The sequence below is a fragment of the Solanum stenotomum genome, chromosome 7 (genome assembly GCF_019186545.1).
Source record: "Solanum stenotomum isolate F172 chromosome 7, ASM1918654v1, whole genome shotgun sequence".
NCBI classification, from domain to species: Eukaryota; Viridiplantae; Streptophyta; class Magnoliopsida; order Solanales; family Solanaceae; genus Solanum; species Solanum stenotomum.
In genome coordinates, this window is record NC_064288.1 from 37,942,763 (window position 1) to 37,970,718 (window position 27,956).

Here is a 27,956-nt window from a genome sequence, read left to right on the forward strand (position 1 = left end):
GGTAAACCCTCAATAAATTTGGCTTTCCAGAATTCTAAGCCATTTTCGGGAAGTTCCATTACCAGACTTAAATAAGTGTCTTTATACCATCTAGACTCACCTAAATGTCTACATCTAAGAGCATTTTGTAAAGATCTAATGGTTTCATATTGATTGGTAAATCTACCACTAAAATTTTCTAGGATGGTCAAGACTAAAGTATAAATAACGTCTTTTCTATTTTTAACTAAAGCAAATCCTAGGTTATCAACTCCTTCGACTGTAGCCTTAGCGTTTATGACTGCTGCCTTTGCATTAAGGGTCATATAATTAGCCCACCAACCTCTTAATTGACCCATAAAACCTGTAATAATCATTTTGCAAATAGTCATGTCGGTGTTATTAACGCTCTTGTAGATGGTAGCATACATAAGCATCCTATGAACTAAAATAGTTAACTGTCTATCAGTCAAACCATCGAGATTCCATTCATAAATCTCGCTTCCACTATAAGAGGTGTTAGTTTGATTCCAATCTCTTTCCTCTATTAAAACATCTTGAGGAGTTGGTCTAGGATAATAGTAAGTTTGCATACTAGGTTTTCTAGCATATGTATTACCACTATTCTTCTTTGGATAACCATGAAGTTTATTAACTTCCATTTCCACTTGTGTTTCGAAGTCGAAAGTGGCTTCCATTTCATATGCAAAATCTTCAGCGAGGCTTATCGATTTCGCACTTGCACCAAATTCTGAAAACTTTTTATCTAAAAGGCTTTCAAGATCATGAAGAGGTCTAAGAATAAAGTCCTGAATCTCAGGAGGTCTTTGAATAGGGACATCAGGCTGTTTGGATGTAGAAGCCTGTTCAGAGACTTGTTTCGCTGATTTTAACTTGTCATCATAATAATAATAATAATCATAATAATAATAATAATAATAATAATCATAATAATAATCATAATAATAATAATCATAATCATAATATTAATAATAATAATAAAAAAATAAAAATAAAAATAATAATAATAATAATAATAACAATAATAATAACAAAATAAGAACGATAAGATTGTTAACTTTAATGCTTTTTCAAAATTATTTGAAAATGACACTACTTTAATAACAACTCAACATATTAGTGTCATGATTAAACAAAATAATTATGCCAATATTTATATGAGTATTTTGGGTGATCATGTCATTTCTTTACATGAGAAAGTTGATAAACCTATCACTTTATTACCTACTAAACTAAAAGGTATAGAGAAAGTTGCTCATAGCAGTTTGCAACCTCCACCAGAGATTGAAGACTTCAAGATTAAAGATTATTCAGATCTTGAACATTTCTTAGATAAGAAATTTAAAGGTGGTGGAGTTCAGCCTTTAAATGCCGAAAACTTTGATGAAGGAGAACCTAGCAATAAAAAGGAATTTTATGATAGTCTTAATAAGATATCAGAAAAATATGCCAGGAAACCAGTTCAAAGGATGTACTATTATCCTAGACCAACCCCACAAGATGTTCTACTAGAAGAACATGAGCATATTATAACTAATAGTTATAATGGAAAAGAAATCTATGAATGGAACATAGATGGTTATACAGATAGACAGATTTATACAATGGTTCATAGAATGCTTATGTACAGTACTATCTGTAAAACCAACAAGAATAGTGACAAGACTATTGCTGATATGATAACAGCAGGTTTTACTGGCCAACTGAAAGGATGGTGGGATAATTATCTCAGCCAAGAACAAAGAGATAAAGTTCTTTTGGCGATAAAACAAGAAGGAGAACCTCATTTTAAACATCTTGAATAATTCAAGATGTTTAAAATGAGTTTCCAATTTTTTTGAAAATATTAAAATATCATCTATATAAACTATTAAAAAATTACTATAAGGAATGAATATATCATTCATAGTCTTCTGAAATTCAGAAGGGTAGTTTTTTAGACCAAAGGGCATAACATTCCATTCAAGTTGTCCCTTTGACACATTAAAGGTTGTCTTGAATCTATCCGACTCAGCTATCTGAATCTGCCAATAACCTGATTTTATATCAAACTTAGAAAATATAATAGCATCATAAACTCTATCTAATAAATCCTTTTTATTAGGGATGGGATACCTGATCCATCTTAATGCTTTATTAAGAGTTTTATAATTGATTACCAGGCGAGGAGCTACTCTTTCTTGCTCAGCATGTTTATTAACATAAAATGCCGTACAAGACCAAGGTGACTTAGATCGTCTTATAAGACCTTTCTGAAGTAGTGAACTTATTTCCTTTTTGAATAACTCTAAATATTCAGAGTTCATCTGACAAGGTCTTGCCTTGGTGGGAATATTATTCTCATCGAAGTCGTCCTCATAAGGAAGGCTAACTATATGCTTTTTCCTGTTCCAAAAAGCATTAGGGTGATCTCCACAAATATCAATAGAGAATTGATCGGATAGAATAGCAATTTTCTCTTGTAATTTAGGATTTTGTAAAATATGATCAACTTCTATACTATTGATCTCTTGTTTTATAAAACTAACTTGATTATTTTTTGAAACTAAAAGTTTTGCAGTTAAATCATTTATCATTCTAGTAAATGGCTTGGTAACAAACTCTAGTATAAACGGTTTGTTATCCCAAATTTCAATAATTTTATTATTATTCCAATGGGTCAAAGGGAAAATATCATTTATGAAAGGTACACCCAAAATAATTGGATTGGTGATATTTTTTACTAAAACAAAGCTTTGAGGAACACAACTTTTCCCTTTGCAAATAAAAGCTTTAGGTAACTTAAATTCAATATTCATTTTGCTTCCATTAGCAGAGCGAAGGCTATTGTAATGACTTGAAAAGTTGACTTTGGTCAACCTTCTCGGAAGTCGTGCTCAGATGAAAATTCTGACAGCTAGGTTAGCTTCGGAATATTGATTTTGGTCTAGAACGACCTTTTGTTCACTTCCCGAGGCTTTAGATAGCAATTGTGGAATCTGGTTCAAATGATACTGGGTGTGGGACCCACTTTTCGTTGAAGCGAGCTCCAAATGGAAATTCCGCCTTCACCGTTGAGTCCGAAATATCGTTTCCAATCAGATTCCATATAAGATTTGTATTTTTCCGACTTCGAACGAGTCCGAAACATCAAAATTTAAGTTTGAAGGGTTGTAAAATTTTGACGCGGCGGTGACGTGGCAGAGCCACGTGACGACACGTGGCAGAGGTGGAAATTTCCAGATTTTTAAGAACGAATTTCGTCCAAATTTTTGTTCAACTTCAAATTGAGATTGCTCCTTCATTTTTAATCCAAATTAAGTGATTCAAAAGGCAAACTTCAAGAGAATTTCGAGGGGAATCTAGCGGTGATCTCGAAAACGCGAGGGGAGGCTTCGTTGAGGTAAGAAATCAATTTTTAGCCACTGCCAGTGTGATTTTCGGATGTTTTGTTGTTGAATTTTTGAAATGTGAGATCTTGATCATCGTAAGTCCGTTTTGAGTCATTCTTGTGGCTAACTTGTAGAGTTTTTCGCAAGGATCGTCGTGGTATAATCTGTTTGGGTTGAAAGGGTCTCGTTTTTCCGGAAATTGATGATGAAAGGGCTGTCCTTTTTAATTATTGTGGCTGATTTGCGGTGTTGTGGGCATCTGTTTGTGCTAAAATTTTGGGATATTAGTTTAGTAAGGTAGTTGGGACGTTTCCACGGATTCGATTTTGAGATTCTAAGTGTGGGCCCCACAATCCCGTTTTAGACCCGATTTTGGGTCCGTCTCCGAAAAATATAATTTTAGTGTCAATATATTCGTAATGACGAGGTGATTAACCTTTTGTTAGTGGGGAAGCATTTGGAGACCGTTCGGAGAGGAAAAGATCCGGTACCGTGAGTTGGAGCACGCGTGATCGGCTTTCAGGTAGGCTATGGTTTTCTCTCGTGAGATTGAGCATGTTTAGGCAATTGTTTATTGATTTGCTTGAGTATGGAGGGGTTCGGGTGTCGAGCATGCTAAATTTCTATAATTCCTGCCTTAGACCTTATTTCGGGAAAGTGTTGGATTATGACAGCATGTCTCTTGATATTATTGAATAGCCATATCTGGTGGTGTATATGATAATATTGATTTGAAGTATGTTTGGCCTTAGTCTAGGCTTAGACTAGTGTTGCCATAGACTTGCGAGATTTCGGATGTCGTTGGGCAGTAGAACTTTTTCCGACGTCGTTTCGGACGGTTAGCTCCTTGTAGACTGATATAGCAGACTTGAGTCTGATAGTCGGTAACTCAGCTTATGACCTTGTATCCATAATGCCCTGCTTTTATATCGGCTACAAATACCCGGTTAAAGTCCGTGGTCTAGCTTACTCATTATTGGATACTTCCTCGGCGATTTGGGGTATATGAGGGTCGGACTAAAAGGATTATTTATGGTAATCGGTTTGGTGATATTTCCCGCGACGGATGGTTGGATATTGATTCTTAGCTACAGTACCCGGTTAGAGTCCGTGGTCCAGCTTACTTTTTCCAGGCTTAGCTACAGTACCCGGTTCGAGTCCGTGGTCCAGCTTACCTGTGATCTGGTTTCAGCTACAGTACCCGGTTAGAGTCCGTGGTCCAGCTCATTTATGTCCAGGCTTAGCTACAGTACCCGGTTCGAGTCCGTGGTCCAGCTTACCTGTGATCTGGTTTCAGCTACAGTACCCGGTTAGAGTCCGTGGTCCAGCTCATTTATGTCCAGGCTTAGCTACAGTACCCGGTTCGAGTCCGTGGTCCAGCTTACCTGTGATCTGGTTTCAGCTACAGTACCCGGTTAGAGTCCGTGGTCCAGCTCATTTATGTCCAGGCTTAGCTACAGTACCCGGTTCGAGTCCGTGGTCCAGCTTACCTGTGATCTGGTTTCAGCTACAGTACCCGGTTAGAGTCCGTGGTCCAGCTCATTTATGTCCAGGCTTAGCTACAGTACCCGGTTCGAGTCCGTGGTCCAGCTTACCTGTGATCTGGTTTCAGCTACAGTACCCGGTTAGAGTCCGTGGTCCAGCTCATTTATGTCCAGGCTTAGCTACAGTACCCGGTTCGAGTCCGTGGTCCAGCTTACCTGTGATCTGATTTTGGCTACAGCACCCGGTTCGAGTCCGTGGTCCAGCCCACCCGTGCCCGACCTTTGGCTACAGCACCCGGTTCGAGTCCGTGGTCCAGCCCATATAGGTTGACTCATTAGCTATAGTACCCGGTTCGAGTCCGTGGTCCAGCTTGCACGTGGTGTATTCCCAATTCCTCACTAAAGCTTCAGTTTAGTCTTGATTACTCTCATCTGCAGGTTGAGGTTTTGGAGGTTGGAGAGATTCCGGTTAAAGTCCGGGACGTAATGAGATCTTGGAATATGATTGGGAATGGTTCAGTTAAAAGTCCGGAAATTGGTAATATTGTGATAGACCTTCTAGCTCCATTATTTTACTTCAACTGCCAGTCCATCTGCCGGGCTTATGGGGGTCCGTGCAGGTGGTTTCTTTTATTGTGCACGAGCGTACCCGTCGGGTTTATGGGAGCCCGGCGGAGTTAGTTAGATTGCTTGTCTTTGTTGCCTGTACGCTCGTGTACATACCCCCCATTTACTACTCTTTGCACTTGATGTGACCCTTTATTCGCATTTCAGTTTACTTTTGCTTATCTTGCTCAGTCGGCCGATGATGCCTACTGGGTACCTGTTGTTTTGGTACTCATGCTACGCTCTGCATCTATTTTGTGATGCAGGTCCGAGCACTAGTAGCCAGCGTTGATCGAGCTTGGAGTAGACTTATCCGGAGACGGGGGTGAGCACACGGCGTTTTGTACTATTTCAGTCTCCATCTGTATATATAGACTTGTCTTTTTCCTTTCGAGACAGTCCAGTCTCTGTTGTCCAGTTTTGGGACTTGTACTCATTTAGTAGTAGCTCTGTACTAGTGACTTCCAGGTTCTGGGAGGGATCTTTATTTGTAGATATGTTTTTGGTTTGCTTCCGCCTGTCTATATTGTTATTTTCCTACTCTTGTTTAATTTCTACCCTCAGACCCATTACTTGTTGTTCCGGGTTACGGGTTGGCTTACCTACTGGCGGGTTATAGTAGGTGCCATCATGACTTGATAAATCGGGTGCCATCATGACTTGATAAATCGGGTCGTGACAGCTATGAGTTGTTTTATGAAAATATCTTGAATGTATAAGTCCTTATTGAATACAATTTAAATCAGCTGCACTATCAATAAGAGCAATAAATTCTTTTTTATAATTATAATCTATTAAGAGAGTGATTTTAGTATAGAACTTTTGAGATGTGAAAGCTTTAAGACTATATAGGAAATCTGTCTTACTATTTTTTATGTAAAGATTTTTCATAACATCAAGAATATTGTTTTGTCCTTCAAGAGAAGAAGATGATTCAGAGGCATTTCCCAAATCTTGGAGTGTCTGAATCGCTTCAAGTCTTACCTCTATAACGACATTCTTTTCTTTAAGACGGATAATGTCTTCTTTGAGATTATTAATCTTTTCTTTCAAATCACTAATTGTAGTAGGAGAACTTATCATCTTTCTCCTTTCTAATAAAAGATTTTTAACCTCTGCCATAGTATATGAACCTTCGTTGGTTGGAATTTCTTTAGGAAATTATCCTTTTCAGAAATATGATCTTTCTTTTTTGAATCACTGATCTTATCAATGATTTGAGCTCTAATTTCAGGGTCTTTGATATTTTGTAAGAGCTCTAGTATTTTGTCATTATCAATGACATTGAGACTCATTTCTTTAAATTGATCATAGATGTTATAAAGATCGTCTTCCTCATTATCATCCCTTTCGCATACCATTCCTTGTTGGCATAGTGAGCATTCGTCCTCAGAAGTCAAATAATCTTCTTGTTGAAGACCTTCACTCGTTGACGATTCTTTATTACTGCTATATTCCGTTTCTAAATCAGAATTAAGCATAATCTTACAAAGAGAGTCTTTCCAATTATCTTCTATGTCTAGGCTCTTAATTTTTTCCTTGACTTTGCAATCCTTAGCATAATGTCCATATCTTCCACATTTGTGACAAGTATCCAATTTATTAAAATTATGTCGATACTTTTTCTTTCTTTTAGAAGAGTCTCCTTTACCTTCTTCAGATCTTTGGAGCTTCTTCTCGATCCTCTTATTTTTCCATTTTTCATAATCTTTCTTTGAAGATTTCTTCTTTTTATGAGAGGAATCTTGGTCTTTTGATTTTTGTTTAAGAATATAAAATGCGAATTGTTCACAAAATTCTCCCAATTGTTTCCTTTCATTTAAGCGATGTCGCTTAATCTGCTGATTAAACTTGATTTTATTACACAAGGATAAACCTTCCTGTACACAAGCACTGATAAGCTTCCCATAAGTATAATCATCATAATTAATACTATGATTATCTCCTCTAATGGCCTTCCTGAATCTTTCTGCAAACAAAGTCGGTAATCCATCTATAAATTTGGATTTCCAATGAGTGCTATTACACTCTGGCAATTCCATTACTCTACAAAGGAAAACATCCTTATAGTACCTGAATGATGTAAGGGTTTTACATCTCAAGTTTTGGAGAAGGGTTCTAATGGTCTCACTATTATCTGACCATCTCCCTGAGAAATGTTCAATAATATTCAGAACTAGTGTATAAACTGCGTTCTGAGTAAATTGTTCTCCTTCTTGTTTTACCGCCAAAAGAACTTTATCTCTTTGTTCTTGGCTGAGATAATTATCCCACCATCCTTTCAGTTGGCCAGTAAAATCTGCTATTATCATATCAGCAATAGTCTTGTCACTATTCTTGTTGGTTTTACAGATAGTACTGTACATAAGCATTCTATGAACCGTTGTATAAATCTATCTATCTGTATAACCATCTATGTTCCATTCATAGATTTCTTTTCCATTATAACTATTAGTTATAATATGCTCATGTTCTTCTAGTAGAACATCTTGTGGGGTTGGTCTAGGATAATAGTACATCCTTTTAACTGGTTTCCTGGCATATTTTTCTGATATCTTATTAAGACTATCATAAAATTCCTTTTTATTGCTAGGTTCTCCTTCATCAAATCTTTCAGCATTTAAAGGCTGAACTCCACCACTTTTATATTTCTTTTCTAAGAAATGTTCAAGATCTGAATAATATTTAATCTTGAAGTCTTCAATCTCTGGCGGAGGTTGCAAACTACTATGAGCAACTTTCTCTTTACCTTTTAGTTTAGTAGGTAATAAAGTGATAAGTTTGTCAACTTTCTCATGTAAAGAAATGACATGATCACCAAAAATACTCATATAAATATTGGCATAATTATTTTGTTTAATCATGACATTAATATGCTGAGTTGTTATTAAAGCAGTGTCATTTTTAAATAATTTTGAAAAAGCATTAAAGCTAGCAATCTTATCGTTCTTATTAATTTGAAAAGATTGTTGCGGAGGGAAAACTGATTTAGTAATTTCTCCATTACTTAGAGTAAAGTCTCTTTCAACCATAGAAATATAGTTATGAACATGTTTGCACATAAACCAAGGAACAAATGCAATTAAACGATTTATTCCTGAGTCAATAAGATCTTTATAAAATTCTTCTTGAAAATCATGTTGTTCAACTTTAGTAAAGTTCTTGAAAAACCATTTTCTAAAGAGTTTCCACTTTTTTCGCTCAAAATCTTTAGCGATACGAGCTCTTGCCGGAGATCCCGGACTAAAATCAATAATTTTGTCAGACATTAAAAACATTTTTAACCTGTTATTCCATCTGGAAAATTCATTTCAGATTCAGTTATATCTAAATCAGAACTAGCTCTATGGATAGGTTTAGCTATATTATCTTTATCAATTTTTATATTATCACATCTATAAGTTTCTTTAATTTGAGAAGTAGAAGCATGAGAAGGAACTTGTACTATATAATCAACATGAGAAATATAAGAAGGGTTAGATCTAGTCATCACATGCTACGATTATCAATAAACATATTAGTCGGTTCATGAAATCTAATTTTAACAGTTTCATCATTCAACTGTTGAATTTCTGAAACCTCTGTATTAATATTATTTTGAGGTTGGGTCGCGTTCTCAATAACCCACTCTTGTGGAAAATCAATTTCTTCCCACTTGATAGGTCTTCTAGTGACTACCTTAGATTTATCAAAATTAGTTTCTATTAAAATAGTTTCATTTTTAAAATCAATTACTTTACACATAGGATTTAAAGTATGCAATAATCTATAATAAATTCTATAACATATACAAACAACTTCAATACCAGGCATATAATCATAACCATGAAGTTCAACATTTAACATAAGAGAACTTAATGAGTTCTGATCCTGCAAGGAAATTTGCAAATTAGGATAAGCATTAAAATAAATTGGTCCATAGGCTAGACTAGTTTGAATTGTCCCTATAAGAGACTTCTTCCAATTATGATTTCTTCCATCACGTAAAGTTGCTATAAAGCTTTCTGGTAGCCCTCTTAAAGTAAGAGGCTTAAAAGCAACCTGCACTAAACCTATATGCATGAATTTATAAATATCCCTATAAGGGGCTAGATTATTATCAGATAATAATCGGAAAGTCTGATTATCACTATCAATAGTGATAGTTTCATCCGTGGTTTTAACCACCTGTTTGAGACCTAGCTTCTCAAAAGTACCCATCTGATATATGATTCTAGGCGAAATTCTAGGAATACTCCACTTATTAAGTAGATCAAGATGTTGCGGTATATCATATTCTTCTTTTCTGCTATTTTTAACAATAGACTTTTTCTTTATGATATTCATTATAGAAACTGTGTTGAAATATAACACCTATAGTTACTATAAGTCCATGGATCTGATACCAACTACTCAACGGATTGAACAACAAACAGACTATTAGAACATAGCTAGTCCTGGCAATAGTGTATGAAAGTCCCTACTATCCGGGTCCGCCCTTCACATGGGTAATCCAACGGATTCCTTCAGCGACCTTTCATAAACTGGCCTAGGTTAGCTATGTCTGACCTTAATCTAACTGTCGTAATCTGTCTACATAATAGATACAACTACTCAACAGATCGAACAACAAACAGACTATTAGAACATAGCAAGTCCTTGCAACAGTGTATGAAAGTCCCTACTATCCGGGTCCGCCCTTCACATGGTTATTCCAACGGATTCCTTCAGCGACCTTTCATAAACTGGCCTGGGTTAGCTTTGTCTGACCTTAATCTAATTATCGTAATCTGTCTACATAATAGATACAACGCCACCTTATAATAACTTAGTATGCTACAGTTCAACACAAACAATTTAGCCCATCATTGGGCTGATGAACATAAAGAAATATAACAAAAAATAGTAAGAAATAGTACCTTTGGACGAAATCTTTCAAACCAAATTGCAAACTTTTATTGAAAATTACTTGGAAAATATTACAAGGAAAGAGAGAATTCTTCAAAGAGAGGGGGGTTCTGAACCCGCCTCTTACTAATACAAACATCTTCTTATATAGAAGTTTCACACCAAGAACGAATAAAAAGAGTGGCCCACAACTTTATACATAGGCCAATAAACAAATGATAAGATCGAAAAAACCCCTATGGTCTTAGTTTATTTTTTTAAGCCGACAATGCTTTCGGCTACTTTATAAAAGTAACTTTAATTATTTTGGTCTCTTATGACCTGTGACCAAATAATGCAGGAATCTTATGCTTTTCCTTTTCCTTTATCGCCAGTTGTGCTTGCACTAGAGAATTCCTCTAGTTGTTGTTGATATTTTTGGAGAATAGTTTCCAGATCTATCTCCTCATCTTCGATATCTTGTCCTTCTCCAGCAATGCATGTATCATCTTCTTTATCATCTTCATTTGTATGGCTTGCTGATGCCATGGAGATATCATCTTTTATAGCTATGTCAAGATTTTTCATCAAATCTTTCTTTACTTCCTCCATATATATGGCTATAGCTTCTGACTTAGAAATAAGTCATTTCTTCATTTGAAGTTTTCTTGTAATCCTTTTGAATGGACTTAAATCTTCCATGACTTGGGGTTCCATAGTAGCAGTATGATAATACTTACTAATTTTTACATTTATTAGATCAATAATCTCTTGGCCATGTACCTTGCCTTCAGAATTTTTCTGAAGTAATTTACTCCAGAACTTAGTATAAAAAGTCCTTTGTAGACAAGGAAATCTCTCTGAAGTATTATTAACTTCAATCGACCATTTCATAATCCAAGGAATAGAAAATTCAATAAAGAAATACATTATAGATATTCCTTCGAAGAATATATTTTCTTCCTGTAAACTTGTCAATTTTGGAGATATGTCTACATATTCTATATATAATTTCTTGTATGATTCTGGTAAAATTTTTACCGAAGGTCCATATAGTGTCCATCATTTGCTAAACCAATTTGGAATATTCCTTTCAAAAATATTAGAACATATTTTAATAAACCATGAATGCTTCCTATTAGCATTCTCATATAACAGGACTTTATTAAATCCATCAATATAATCACAGTAATTGTATTTTACTGCCACCTTCTGCTCTTGGTGGATATAATTCAATTCCTTCAATGTACTCATACCCCACTCTTCAGGTGCTATAATCTTTTTTACAATCATATTTGAAAAGTTATAAACTTTCTTGGTATTGGCTGGGTAGAAGTGCTGAAATTCACACCCTATAGATGAGAGTATTATCTCATAATGCATTCTATATTTGTAGACAGTAGTAGTATAAGATATTGTATCCAAATACCTACCCATTATTTGCCATGGCTCATTTCTTCATTTGAGATCATTTTCTTCTAAAAGAAGTATAACTTCTTTTTTATCATTCATATCAAAGACTTCTATGTTCTCATCATCCATTAGAATCGAGGAGTATGACAGTGGATTATTATCCAATTCTTTCTTTGATTTCATAAAATCCATAAACTCCTTATACATTGGGTGGTCTATATTAATGCCACTGGTTCCACTTGATGAAGCAGTTGAGTTACTAACATTAAATGATGTTAGTGTCCTGTTACCTTGTTAAGCGAGGATATGACCTCCTCTTCCTGGGTTTATTCTTCCTCTTCCTCTCCTGGATGGAGGGGGCCATGCTGGTCTCATCCTGAAAGGAAAATATTTATTAGTCTAGATATTCTCTAGTAAGAAAATCAGGAAGACTATTAACTTCACCTTTCTTATACTGTAATTCAAAATCGAAAGGTGCTAAAAGAGTTTGCCATCTAGCAAAGATTTGCTTAGAAACATCATGTTTACAGTCTTTATTAAACATAAATCTAGCTGCTTGGCAATCAATTTTTATTAAAAACTTTTGATTATAAAGATCGCCTTTGGAACTTAAGAACACATTTAACTATAGCCAAGATTTCTTTAGCTATAGTAGCATAATTTTTTTGGGCATCATTCCATTTGCCAGAATAAAATTGGACAATATAATGACGCTTATTGTTAGGACAATATTGGGTTAAAACTCCCCCATATCCTATATCAGAAGCATCGGTTTCAACTGTTTTTGCCCAATTAGGATTTGCCAAAGTTAAACACGAAAGGTTTTTTACTTGTTCCTTTATCCTTTTGACAGCTTCAGTATGATCATCTGACCAAGCCTTAGGATTATATTTCAACCTGTAATATAAGACAGCAGTATCTTTTGCTAAATCTTTAATAAAAGGAGCAACATAATTAAGACTCCCAAGAAATCGTTGTAACTGAGTCTTATTGGTAATAGTATTAGGAAATTTTGAAGCAAATTCAATGCTCCTATAGGACTAATATTACCTTTTTCAATATTATGACCAAGGAATCTGACATTTGTTTTGAACAAAGCCATTTTAGATTGTGCTAGAACCAAACCATTTTGCAATCCTTAGCATAATGTCCATATCTTCCACATTTGTGACAAGTATCTGATTTATTAAAATTCTATCGATACTTTTTCTTTCTTTTAGAAGAGTCTCCTTTACCTTCTTCAGATCTTCGGAGCTTCTTCTCGATCCTCTTCTTTTTCCATTTTTCATAATCTTTCTTTGAATATTTCTTCTTTTTATGAGAAGAATCTTGGTCTTTTGATTTTTGTTTAGGAATATCAAATGCGAATTGTTCATAGAATTCTCCCAATTGTTTCCTTTCATTTAAGCGATGTCGCTTAATCTAGTGATTCAACTTGATTTCATTATACAAGGATAAACCTTCCTGTACACAAGCACTGATAAGCTTCCCATAAGTATAATCATCATAATTAATACTATGATTATCTCCTCTAATGGCCTTCCTGACTCTTTCTGCAAATAAAGTCGGTAATCCATCTATAAATTTGGATTTCCAATGAGTGCTATTGCACTCTGGAAATTATATTACTCTACAAAGGAAAACAGCCTTATAGTACCTGAATGATGTAAGGGTTTTACATCTCAAGTTTTGGAGAAGGGTTCTAATGGTCTCACTATTATCTAACCATCTCCCTGAGAAATGTTCAATAATATTCAGAACTAGTGTATAAACTGCGTTCTGAGTAAATTGTTCTCCTTCTTGTTTTACCGCAAAAAGAACTTTATCTCTTTAAACAATTGGGATAATAATAATAATAATAATAATAATAATAATAATAATAATAATAATTTTAATTATTATTATTATTATTATTATTATTATTATTGGTGTAATTCATTTTTAGAGATACATTGATATATGTTATTCATAATATAATTCAACATAATATATTTTAATGGTATTAATGTATAATATTATTTAAACATGGTATAATATTACATAAATTTTATATAATATTATATATACTTGATATAATATTCTATATATACTTGATATAATATTATATATACCTAATAAAATATTACATATACCTAATATAAATATATAATATATAATATACCTGATATAATTGTTATTATAAATATATCATGCATATTGATTTAACCTTTTTGTGACCTTTTTTATGGAATATATTGTTCTGTTGAAAAAATACTATTTGATTTATGGTATAAAAACATTTTTATGGAAATATGTGTAAAAATATATTAAAAAATATATAATAAAAAACATTACATGTATAAAGGAAATAGGAAAAAAAACGTTTAGAAAAAGAAAGGAGGGAAAAAATGAAATATAAATATTCTATCCATATAAATAGGAACAGTTGAGAATTGGGATTGAATAGTGGTATCTAGCGAAATTTAGGGATTTTATTTTAAAATTACTTTAGGTGTAAATAATAATTAAGGTTGTAAAGAATATATATACGTATATATATACATATATATATAATTTCGGTTTTTTCGGTTAACCGATTTTCTTTAGATAAAAATTGAAAATCGAACCAAAAAACTGAAATATTGAAAATTGAAACTGAAATCAACCAAAATAACCTAAAAATCGAAACCAAAATTTAAAAATATTCAATTCGATCGATTTTTTCGACTTTAACCATATTATGCCCAGCCCTACAGTTGCAACAAACAAAATACCTTAACTACAATATAAAAACAATTATGCATTTTATTTTTATTATTATTAAATTAATTAAAATTTTCCTAATGTTATAAAACTAGTATACAAACCCCCGTTATGTGATAACGCTCAAAGTACCCTAAAATAATTAGAAGAGTGAGTGGTAGTTCTCAATAAAAAAATCCAACAAAGACTCGGGGTCGAATCCCACAAGGAATGGTTTAGGGAAAAGAATTGAGCTAGGAAATTAAGAATGCAGACCTATTCATTGTAGATTTGTAGTTCTTTAGAGCAAGTGGATGGATGATTCCACCAAATAAACTAAAATAGTTTGAAGTATCAAGTGTCACAATTAAACTAAAATTCAGAAATTCAATCAATTAGAAATAATCTAGGGGTGCAGGGATTGGTATTGATGTCACATAGGGGTAATTGTGTTGCTCAATAGTGCTAAACAATCATGGATAGGTTAGGTCATCTTAAATGACATTAATCTTTTTTCGATCTCATAGTACTGAATCATAAAATCTCAATTCGGTCTCATCGATGTGAATCACAAATTAACATATTACCTTACGGAATCTCTCTTACGAGAAAATTTGGCAAATAGTTCTGAGCCATAATCTCTATTTCGAACAAACCATAGAAATCAAATTTATTGCATGCATTAAACTAATTACTCACTCCAATCAATCTCTTTCGAGCATTAATCGGAGATCGAGAATAGGATTAAGTTTACAACCTTAATACATGTATAAACCCCATGCTAATTAGCCTAAATCCATGAATGCACAACATTAAAACAAAGCAAACACAAAACTCACTATATTAAATCAGCACTCAACCCAATAATTGCACCCCTAGAATTGTGGTTTTAGCCACACATCACAAAAAATAAAGAAATTATACCAATCATTATAGCATCCATGAATGTATTGAAATTCGGCAATTTTAATCAACATTGTTACGACCTGATTTCATCGTTAGGGAAAAGCCAATGGGGAAAGAATTGGGGTCAGAAAACTTTTTGATAGTAATTTGGGATTTCCTAGCCTAGTCCAAATTTGGACGAAATCGGAGTGATGTGAGTCTAGGGAAATCTGGTAATGATTGGGTGATTTTATATGAAATTTGAATACATGAGTATATAGCTAAGACGTTAAGGAACCCATACGAATTTACGGAATTGAATTCGGGTGAGTAGAACTCCCGAAACTGATCTTAGCATAAACGGGTATTTTTTGAGTGTCATGGGATGAAGTTGTGTTGTGAAATGGGGGTTTGGAACTCTTAAGTCGACTTAGTGGTTCCGTGCAAGCCGCTGTGGCAGGATTATTTCTGCCAGGGAGGGGCCGTTGTTGCTGGCTGGGGACCGCCATAGCGGGACAGTCGCGATTTACGTCGAAAATAAACCCCAAAATCATTTTATTCTACACTTTTTGACTTTGAGATCTAAGAGACGACCCCGGGTGCTTTCTTGACAGTTTTTCACCATTCTTAAGGCTAAAGGTAAGGTTTTAACCCCCCAAACCCATTTTTCGATCCGTAGAATGTAATCTAGTGGGTAATTATCGATGGGAGAGGGTTTTGATCTAGGAATTATGATGGAAAAAGCCCTAAATTGGGTATTAGGATCTTGGGTTGGTCTAGGGTTATTGGGTTTGTTATAATCCAGACTATTAGACCTTTGATTGTTGATCCTTGCGTATATTAATTATTTGTAGACCTAGAACAAGCGGAAAGAATCCGGAAAGGGAAGATTCAAGTGCCTTAGGAGATTCAAGCTTGGATTCGAGGTAGGTGGTGGTTGTGACTTCATGTTGGTGTGATATATGTTTGTAATTGCTCATTATAATGCATGTATGTATGTGAGTGTTTCATTATTAATCACCATAATTGTAAATGAGGATAATTGAATGATTGTATGCCATGAATCACCTCTTGTTGTATGATTATGAGAATATACATTGTGATTGTGATTGTGGTTTGTTGAATAGATCAGTTGTTACGTTCCGACACACTAACTTGGATCGGTTGCCACGTTCAGGCATAAATATGGGATTTATTGCCACGTTCTAGCATAAACATTGGATCGGGTACCACGAACCGATACACTAATAGTTTGGGTTTGGGTTCCATAAGAGGACCATTAAATTGGGATCTGTGAGAGGACCATTGAATTGTGTTGTGTATCTATTTGTGATGATTACGTTCATATCTAATAGTGATTGAGGTTGAAAGACTATTTGTTGCTCTAAAATGATAACCAATGTGTATTATTAAGAACGTGGAATGTTACATTGATCCTGAAAAGATAACTAATATTGTATATGTTTGGTATATGCCTACTTTATAATGTTGTGGTTACTTGCATGTGTTTCACTTATTAGGATAGATGCGTGATCCTACCAATACACTGTGATTGTGTACCGATAGTGTACTTGTTTGTTCTTTGTTGAGTACAGGGCATCTTCAGGCGGCTATTGATAGACCTCAGCTAGGTGACTATTGAGCGTGATCAGATTCAAGGGTGAGCCAGTTCTTTCAGGCTGCCATGGATCTTTCTTGTTAAAGTCCACTCTTTCCGGACTTAGACTATTTGTTTAAGGTGTTTGTTTAGTTTCAGGGTTGTACCCCTTATTCTTAGATTTGTCGTTAGTAGAGTTTTCGTATATTAACTTTTAGGTTCTAAGGGTTGTTCTTCCGCATTAGTTGGCTAGTTTATTTAAAACTTTGAAGTTTATGGAACTCTATATTATTTCTGCATTTAAACCTGCTTCTGTATCTTTAAATGCCTTTGTTTTTGGTTGAGTTGTTTAGTTTGGGTTGTAGCAATGGTTCTCTTACCGGAGGGTTAGTGTGGGTGCCAATCATGACAGTCTGGGTTGTGAAAAAGGTTGTATTAGAGCCCTAGGTTCATTGATCTCATTGGTACCAAAACGGGTCTAGTAGAGTCTTGCAGAAGGGTACGAAGACGTTCGTACTTTTCTTCGAGAGGCTATAGGACTTTAAGAAAAACTCACTTTTTTCTACTCCTTCGTGCTATGACTTGAATCCAATTGGTATTTGGGTGATACAAATTGGTATCTTTCCTCCTTCATTCTATGGTCCGAACTAGGGCAACAACAGTGGTAATACTATCACTAGCAAGAAAGGATATGTATAGACTACCGACAGTTGAATAGGGTTACCATTCAGAACAAGTATCCACTGCCTCAGATAAATGATCATTTGACCAGTAATGGTCATTTATGGAACAAACTAATTTAGAAATTGGGCTTGTCTGTGAGTTGTAACTTGAAAACTGTGAATGTGTGTTCCTTGTTACCTGAATTAACTGTGAATGTGGAAGTTGTATTTGCTTGGACGTGATGATATGATCCTATGCACAATAAGTGTGGGTCTGATTTTTTATATGTGTAATATGCTGGTTCAATTAATTGAAACTATGCAAGTTGTGACTATTGAGTATCGTGAAACCTGTTGGGAAAAGGTCACGACTAAGTTCGATGCAAGGGTCTAGATAATGTATGAGGCATTTCGTAACAAAGATCTAGACGTGTATTGTGCTTGAGTAATAACTGTATGAGTGCCTAGGTGTATCCTAGGGATGTGTGGGTTATGGTGTTGAATTAATGAGAATGAGTTGGAGTGTGTATTGTTGGATTGACTCGGGGTAGACAATGATTATCCTAGTTCAGAGGATTATCCTAAATTGCTCAGTAAGGCTGAAACCCGTTGGGATATTTAGAAAAAACAAAAAACCTAGAAAAACTTATTGATTTGTGAGGCCGCCAGAGCGGAAAATCCCCGCCAGAGAGGGACAGGGCGGACAGAACCTCAGTCCTGTCTCCTCTATTTTTCCCATGTCTCCTTATAGAACCCGAATTGAATCCGAACTAACCCCTGCTATCCAATATGTGTTCAGCAATCGAGGATAGACAATAACAATGTGTAATAAATCGAATGCTGTAAAAAACAGCAAAAAAACTGCATCTATGTGATTACAAAATCAAAAAGGGTGTGCGGAATTTTCTAAGTGTGAATTTTGGTTGACTTCGGTTGCCTTTTTGGGGCTTGTAGTTTCAAGGGAAGGGGTAATGGTACATCCCTAAAGGATTGAAGAACTCAGGAATTGGGTCTGACTTAGTTGTGTGACTGAAATTAAGAGTTTTGTGGGGCTCCCTAGTTACTATCGTCGCTTGTAAAGGGATTAAGGTCAGATTTGCAGATTCAAGTTTATAGGTGACAACATTCAAGAAGTTTTGGTAAGGGACGGTTAGATAATGAACACCATTACTTTGGAAAATTCATCTAGTATTACTGTCTTAACATGTATGGGTTGTTTAGCGAATGATGAAATTAAGTTATGTCAATTGAGGTTAGAAGTTATACTACGATTTCATGGATTGTTTGTATATCAAGAAGATGTCAGGATACGACTGCTCCAATAACAGTGATGTTTACTTGGTTAAGTTTTTAAATGTGTTACAATTGTGGAGAACCTGGGCATATGAGGAGGAAATCAGCGAGGCTGGGGAAATGGTAATGAGGGTAGAGGAGCAGTGCAGACAGGCAAAGAGGTTGCCCGTCAAGATGATAGGACTCAGTTTTATGCCTTTTTGGGCAAGACCAAGGCTGAGGGTCTGATGCAGTGATCACAAGTACTGTTATTGTTGTGACCGGATGGCTAATATGTTGTTTGATCCGGATTCTACTTATTCTTATGTGTCCGTGCGATTTACGTCAGAATTTGATATAATTTGTGATATACTTGATGCCCACATCCATGTTTCTACCCCAGTTGAAGGGTCAATCATAGTCACCCATGTAATCGTGTTGTCATGTTGTGTTTATGGATTTTCAGATTTGGGTTGATTTGGTTATGTTGGATGTGAATGACTTGGTATAATCTTAGGCATGACTTGGTTGTCCCCTTATTATGTTGTGCTTAATGGTAATGCTAAGTTGGTAACTCTAGAGATCCTGGGTAGGGAAAGGGGTACAAGCCTAAGTCAGCTAAAGTCATATCTGTCGTGCGGGGTAGGAAACTGGTGGGGCGGGAATGTTTGGAGTGATTGGCTCATATTTGGGATGTTGAGGTCAAATCTCCCTCTATTGAGTCTATTCTTGTGGTGTCAAAAGTGAGAGAGATTAAAGCTCAAATCCAGGAGCTTCTTGATTAAGGTTTCATCCCTCCTAGTGCTTCCCCATGATGTGTTCCTATCTTGTTTGTTAAGAAGAAGGATGGTAGTATGAGGACGGTTGATTTTATCTTAAGCCATAAAGGGGTGGTATAATACCGAGATCACAAGCTTATGGATAAAGAAAGTCACATTGAGTATACTTGGGTAAAGGCAGTTGAAGTAATTTAGTAAGAAAGTGCGCATAAAAATTAGGCTAATCCTTTGAATTTGATGGGTATACCTGAGTTTGAGGTGTCGTGTTGATGAAAAGTTTGACTTTGTAGTGATAGTCAGGGCTAACTAAGCATAAGGGTAATAAGAGTTTCTGATGGAATGCAACTATATAATAAGTTTGGTTGGCAACTATTGAAAAAGACCTGAGAAAGGAGTGTACAAACATTAGCTCGAGTGTGATGATAAGTCCGTGGTTCTTGTTTTTGAGTTTAGTAATGAGTATGATTGAAATTTTAGCGAAATATATTGTAAGATCGATGGAGATGCGATCAATGATAAACGGAGATCCATGAATTCATAAAAATCTTCAAGGTACAAGTTAATGTTGATAGAGAAAAGGATCGTGTTATACAGTGGAAATTACAATTCAGATTTTTCATTGTAAGTCTACATTTGTGGTGATGTATTTTGTTAAGGTACAAATTGGCAAGGTGAGAAATGATCAATTGTATTTGGTATTTGAGCATTTGATAGGACTTACACCTGGGTTGAGTCATAAGTTTACTACTATTGATTGTTAAGTACCCAAGAGAGGTTTTCATTTAAAAGTAATGGTTTATAGAAAGGTAAATGTTCGGAGTGATCATGATGGTTGTTAGTATTGAGAGTGTGGACTTCAGTGGAATGATGTGAAGAGTATGTGGAGTCAACTCAATGGAATTGACTGGTATTGACTCTTCAGAGGAAAACCTTTAGTGTTATTCCGTAAAATTCTTACGTGACCATCTATTTCATTTTGTACACGGTGGTGAGTATGTTTCACTAGCTATGATCACGTGTGTTTTCACTTTTGTGGGTGGATCCCTAGTGGTGGAATAGGGGTACCAATCCGGTGATGTTCTCTTGGTTGAGTGGGAAGATTGGGAAGGTTTGGTTATTTCGAATGACATAATTGGTGTTGTCTTGGAGTTGTTAAAGTATTTTAGTGGTTTTACATATACCACCTTGCTTATGAGAATTTATAGAAGAGCTACCATGCATATTTATGGTTGTCCGAAAATCATAATATTCCTCGAAGCGTCGAGGTCATGTATTGATCATGTGTGGTTGGAAGGTGGGGACCAATGAGTCCAATTCTACTGTTCTTAAGAGGTAATCTACAATTACTAAATCTAGCATTTCGATAGTATTGTTGAAGGGTTTGTATGATTGGACATATCCCTTGATGAGTATCTGATTTCTAAAGATCAAATTTGGTAACTTAAGCTCAAGGAAATATATGTTATGAGAAGGAGATGTTGATAGGAACTATGATGGGTTGAGTATTATGAGTGTGTGTTGGTTGGTTCAAGTCCACTTCTAATTGTAGAGAGTATTGATTTAGAAGTTTATCATGGTTATATGTGAAAGAATTTGTCATGGTGGTTGTGTCAAAGACCTTCATAACATGTTGCAGACATATGTAAGATCAACTTTGGTGGTTATTAAGAATAGCTTTGTTATTAGTTAAGTGTACATACAACAATAATTATCACTCGAGTATTGAGATGACTTCATTGAGACATTGTATGGGAAGAAGTGTAGGTATTCAATTGGTTGGTCTAAGGACCAAGGAGATAAGGTCCGTGAAAGTTCAATGGAAGCATCATCTGGTTAAGGAAGCTACTTGGGAAATCGAGAAGGACATGCAAGACAAGTATCACCAGTAATTCAAAGATTCAGATACTACTTTACCCTTACTTCAGCCAGTCTTTCCTAGTTGATCATTCAGGGACGAGTGATGGGTAAATTGGTATCTATTGTAACGACCTAATTCAGTCGTTAGGGAAAAGCCAATGGGGATAGAAAACTTTTTGATAGTAACTTGGAATTTCCTGGCCTAGTCCAAATTTGGACGAAATCGGAGTCATGTTAGTCTAAATAAATCTGGTAATGATTAGGTGATTTAATAAGGAATTCGATTGCATGAGTAGATAGCTAAGATGTTAAGGAACCCGTACGACTTTACGAAATTGAATTCGGGTGAATAGAACTCCCAAAACTGATCTTAGCGTGAACAGGTATTTTCTGAGTGTAACGGGATGAAGGTGTGTTGTGAAATGGGGTATGGAAATCTTAAATTGACTCACTGGTTCCGTGCAAGCCGATATGGCAGAATTATTTCTACCAGGGTGGGGCCGCTGTGGCGGGTTGGGGTTGCTTTAGCGGGACAGTCACAATTTAAGTCAGAAATAAAACCCAAAACCATTTTATTCTTCACTTTTTGACTTTCAGAGCTAGGAGACGACTCCAGGTACTTTCTTGACGGTTCTTCACCATTCTTAAGGCTAAAGGTAAGGTTTTAACTCCCCAAACTCGTTTTTCAATCCGTAGAATGTAATCTAGTGGGTAATTATCGATGGGGGAGTGTTTTGATCTGGGAATTATGGTGGAAAAAGCCCTAAATTGGGTATTGGGATCTTGAGTTGGTCTAGGGTTATTGCATTTGTTATAATCCGGATAATTAGACCTTTGATTGTTGATCCTTGCATATATTAATTGTTTGTAGACCTAGAACAAGCTGAAAGAATCCAGAAAGGGAAGATTCAAGTGCCTTAGGGGATTCAAGCTTGGATTCGAGGTAGGTGATGGTTGTGATTTCATGTTTGTGTTATATATGTTTTTAATTGCTCATTATAATGCATGTATGTATGCGAATGTTTCATTATTGATCACCCTAATCGTAAATGAGGATAATTGAATAATTGTATGACATGAATCATCTCTTGTTGTATGATTGTGAGAATATGCATTGTGATTGTGATTGTGGTTTGTTGAATGGATCGGGTGTTACTCTTTGCGCACTAACTTGGATCGCTTTCCACGCTCCGGCATAAATATGGGGTCGGTTGCCACGTTCAAGCATAAACATTGGATCAGGTACCACGAACCAGTACACTAACAATTTGTGTTTGGGTTCCATGAGAGGACCATTAAATTGGGTTACGTGAGAGGATCATTGAATTGTGTTGTGTATCTACTTGTGATGATTATATTCATGATTGAGGTTGAAAGACTATTTGTTGCTCTAAAATGATAACCAATGTGTATTATCAAGAAGGGTGGAATGCTACATTGATCCTGAAAAGATAACTAATATTGTATATGTTTGGTAAATGTCTGTTTTATAATGTTGTGGTTACTTGCATGTGTTTCACTTATTGGATAGCCCCGTGATCCTACTAGTACACTGTGGTTATGTACTGATACTGCACTTGCTTGTTCTTTGTTGAGTACAGGGCATCTTCAGGCGGCTATTGATAGACCTCAGCTAGGTGACTATTGAGCATGATTAGATTCAAGGGTGAGCCATTTCTTTTAGGCTGCCATGGATCTTTCTTGTTTAAAGTAACTCTTTTCGGACTCAGACTATTTGTTTAAAAGTGTTTGTTTAGTTTTAGGGTTGTACCCCTTGTTTGTAGACTTGTCGCTAGTAGTGTTTTGGTACATTGACTTTCAGGTTCTAGGAGTTATTCTTCCGCATTAGTTGGCTAGTTTATTTAAACCTTTGGAGTTTATAGAAACTCTATATTATTTCTGCATTTAAACTTGATTCCGTATCTTTAAATGCCTTAGTTTTTGGTTGAGTTGTTTAGTTTGGGTTGTAGTAATGGTTCTCCTATCGGAGGGTTAGTGTGGGTGCCAATCACAAAGTCTGGGTCAAGACAAACACTCACTTCGATTTCAACCTTTAATTGTCAATTTCAAGCGTGTATTCTAAGATCCCAAAACTAAAAAACGTTTCTCATAAGGTAAAAGTCTCATACAAAAATCTGATACAAAATTCTCAATGTCAACACCCAGACCGCCATGATTGGCACCCACACTAACCATCTGGTGGGAGAACCATTACTTCAACCCAAACTAACAAATTTTATGAAAATTAAGACATTTAAAGTTACAGAAGCAGGTTTAAATGACAATAAAAGTGGAGTCACGATAAACTCCAAAGGTTTTAGCAACACCTAACCAAACTAATGCAGAAGAACAACCCCTAGAACCTGAAAGAAATTGTACCAAAACTCTACTAAGGACAAGTCTAAGAAAAAGGGGTACAACCCCAAAGCTAAACAAACACCTTAAATAAATAGTCTGAGTCCGATAAGAGTAGACTTAGACAAGAAAAATCCATGTCAACCCGAAAGAATTGGCTCACCTTTGAATCCGATCATGCTCGAAAGTCACCTAGCTGAGGTCTATCAATTGCCGCCTGAAGATGCCTTGTACTCAACAAAGAACAAGCAAGTGCAGTATCAGTACACAACCATAGTGTACTGGTAGGATAACGCGGCTATTCCAGTAAGCACAACATATATTAGAATTACAACAAGGTAAACACATACATACACAGAATAAATGTACACATCGATTATCACTTACAAACAACATACAATTTCACAATTCTCAAGATATACAGTTATTTCAAGTCAGTGGTTCTCTCATGGAACCCATACCCAAACTGTTAGTGTGCTGGATCGTGACACCCGTTCCAATGTTTATGCCGGTACGTGGCAACCGACCCCATTTAGTGTGTCAGAACATGACACCCACTCCATTGAACAAGCCACAATCACAATCACAATGTACATTCTCATAATCATACAATCAAGTGTTGATTCATGGAACACAATCATTCGTTCATACTCAATTATATTAGGTTTGATCAATAGGCTTCATTCACATACATACATGCATTACAATGAAGCAATTTGTAACATACATCACGCAAGTCATAAAATCACAACCATTACCTACCTCGAATCCAAGCTTGAATCCGCTAAGGCACTTGAATCTTCCATTTTTGGATTCTTTCCGCTTGTTCTAGGTCTACAAACAACAATTTATACGCAACGATAAACAATCAAAGGTCTAATTATCCGAATTATAACAACCCAATAACCCTAGACCAAACCCTTGATCCCCATACCCAGATTAGGGCTTTTCTCCATCATAAATTTCATATCAAAACCCTCCCCCACCGATAATTACCCAAAAAACTAAGTTCTACGAATCAAAAAATAGATTTGGGGAGTGAAAACCTTACCTTTAGCCTCAAGAATGGTTAAAAACGGTCAAGAACTCGCCTAGGTTATCTCCTAGTTCTCAAAGTCAAAAAGTGCAGAATAAAACGTAATTGGGATTTTATTTCTGACTTAAGTCGCGTCTGTCCCGTCACCGTGGCCACAACCCGTCATAGCGGCCTCGCCCTGGCAGGAATAATCCCCCCCACAATGGCTTGCACGGAAATAATGAGAAAATTTAAGAATTCCAAACCCCTATTTCACAACACACCATCATCCCATTATACTTTGAAAATACTTGTTCACGCTAAGATCAGTTTTGGGAGTTCTACTCACTCAAATTCAATTTTGTAAAGTCATACGGGTTTCTTAACGTCTTAGTTATCCACTAATGTAATCAAATTCATTAATAGACCTCTCATTTGTTACCTGATTTCCCTAGACCTCACTGACTTCGATTTCGTCCAAATCTGGACCAAATTAGGAAATTCCAAGTTACTACCAAAAAGTTTTCTGGCCCCAATTCTTTCCCCATTGGCTTTTCCCTAACGACGGAATCAAGTCTTTACAATGGATACAAATTTCCCATCACTCGTCCTTGAGTGATCAACTAGGAAAGACTGGATAAACTAAGAGTAGAGTAGTATCTGAATCGTTGAATTACTGGGGATCCTTGTCTCGCATATCCTTAGCTTCCGGACATCCCGATCAAGAATTTCAACTGGTCCATCCTCATAGAGAAGGTCTTGTTTAACAAAACTAGATCTCACTTTATGATAATATCTTCGTCCCTAAACCAACCAATTGAATACCTAGTGTAACACCCCTAAATATTAACCAAGAGTCGCATGTCGATTTACCATTGCTTAATTACTACAATATGTTTTACTCTCATTTTAGGAACTTGAAATGTTGTGATAATTGCTAACTTGATTAACATAAACTGTGATCGTAATTTAAGGGATTGTGATGGGGTGTTTAGGTAATATTCTAATTACAATTATGTATAACTTTAAAAGGAGATGAGGGATATATATATATAGGTGTATATGTATGCATTTTGGGCAGCACACAAATTTTTGGGCATCACCTTTGAAGGATAGCTGCCCCAAGGGATAAACATCACTTGTTTGACTATATATTTTCACCCCTCCATTAGTAATTTCGTTTTCCTCAAGCCTTAGAACCTTAGAAACATATCTAAACAGATTTTTCTTCAAAATCACAAGAGAAAACTTGGTTCTTTTGGCTGGAATTCGAGACACACACTTCTTTTTGGTAAGTGGCGAAATTTGTTCATGAGTTGGGTAGTGTTTGGTAATTTATGCATATCGCGTCCTCTAGAACTCAGTTTACAATTAATAAATATGATTTGGAAAGAAAATTTGAAAACCTACAACTTTTATGTTTATGTAAATCTTTGATTTAGCTGTTATGGAATCGAAATCTGGGACGCAACATAGGAGAAGTTCTGTCCAGATTTTGAAATTTGAAATCTTGTATGGACAGCTGTTAGTGTTTTGAATATATCTTTTTATAAAAAATATATTTTACGGTGATTCTTGTTTGTTTGCAACCTTAAGAGGTGTAGCTACCTCTTTAATGAAGGCTATAAAGTCTAGTTTTGCCGTTTTCCTTTTCAAATCTAAGTTGCGACATGAGGTACTAGGCTGGCCAGAATCACTGTTTTGGGAGCATAGTTGTGTTTGTACAGGCTAATCTTACTTGTGATGATAATCCTATTTTACATCAATATTATTGAGCTTCTAGGGATTAAAGAAGTTATTTAATTGTATTTTAAAGGTTGTATATACTCGTGAACCAATTGAGGACCTTAATACATTGGTTGGTCTACTATTTGAATTCTTGAAGTTGTGTTGGACTGTTTCTTTGCTAAAGCACTGAAGTTTGTGTATAAACTTGTATTTGCACTCTTTTAACTGCTAGTATATCTGAAATTTGATCTTGGTACCTTGGTTACTCTTGTCGCTTTGCATTGTTGTATTGGTATCCTTTGAGAAGTTAAAGACGCTTGTGTAACTCGCCCACATGTATGGATTGTTTGATCACCTGGCACTCTTGTTGGGACCTTGTCCTTCTTGTGGTTGTGACTTTGTCACTATTGACATGCCTCTTGATTTGGATCATTTGCCATTTTTAATATGGTTCTTGGTTCTCTTGATTATTGGGCTTTGACCCTTCTTGATACAGGGCGTCGGCCTTTCTTGATACTTGTTTGTGCTTGGTGTGAAGACATGATGTACATATTGGGCGAGCCTTGTTATTGAATCTCTTTGAAAATGGTGCTATGAGCGTTCTTGACAATTGGACATCTAAATATCAAACTTGATACTTTTGATATATTGTTTACTTGATTTATTTATTATGTTCGATTATGCTGCCCATGACTTGAGAAAGGTAGTTTTGTGAATTTGATGGCTCCGAACCTATAGTTTTACACCACTAAGCTATATGCTTAGCGATAGTTGTTTCTATCGTAGGGAATGATCGAGAGGAGGCATGAAGTTGGCCATTGGTGATGGAAGATCGCAATTGCATATAGGTATGTATATTTTGTATAAACCTTGGGACTTGTACATGATCTATGTGTGTATATTTACATGAAATTTTGAGGACTAATGTGATCATGTCACCATGGGTTGTAATATAAGTGTGACTCTATGTTTTGTTCTTTTGGGATGTATAAGCCCAAGTCTTGTAATATGCAAGTGTTGGTATCAGAGCTTCGGTTTGTGGTGCTTGGACTTTTGCTGTGAATTATTTGTATACTTGTTCGCATTCGAAAAAGGTTATATTTGGATTATATGTTCACTTACATGGTTTATAGTATTTCTATCGCATGTAGAGTGCACATGCATCATGTACATGTCCCTAATGCTATGTGATCTTCCCTTTTGAAGGAATTAAGTTATGGCCTCTTCTTCTCACCGACCTATGGAAGCTGCTCGTGAAGGTTCGGGTACCTCTGTTCCCCAACCTCATGCACTAGAAGAGGTTGGAGAACCTTTCTCGAATCAATATGTTCCACACACTAGTGGG